We start from the raw sequence: 277 nt of genomic DNA, 5'->3' as shown, positions 1-277 counted from the left end.
GTCCGATATAAAATGTAGCCGTAAGGAGTTTTTCGTCGAAAAAGGGGGTATTCAGACCACTGTGGGCCCGCCGGAATGGCCCTCCCACCATCCTACATATTTTGTATTCTCCATCGGTATTGAGGTGTGGGTGAAGTTTAGTTTCCTTTAAAATGATTTTGTGCATTGTTTGGTTCAAACTTCCATTTGTAAATTAGGTAATTCTTTCGGGTTTGTGAAACCCTACTAAAACTTGGCTGGGATTCGACCATATTCCGATCGGGTCCATACCCGGGGG

This window comes from Frankliniella occidentalis, unplaced genomic scaffold (assembly GCF_000697945.3).
Source record: "Frankliniella occidentalis isolate FOCC.00 unplaced genomic scaffold, Focc_3.1 Scaffold217, whole genome shotgun sequence".
NCBI classification, from domain to species: Eukaryota; Metazoa; Arthropoda; class Insecta; order Thysanoptera; family Thripidae; genus Frankliniella; species Frankliniella occidentalis.
The sequence above is the reverse complement of the archived record's forward strand: the minus strand, read 5'-3'. Positions refer to the sequence as shown.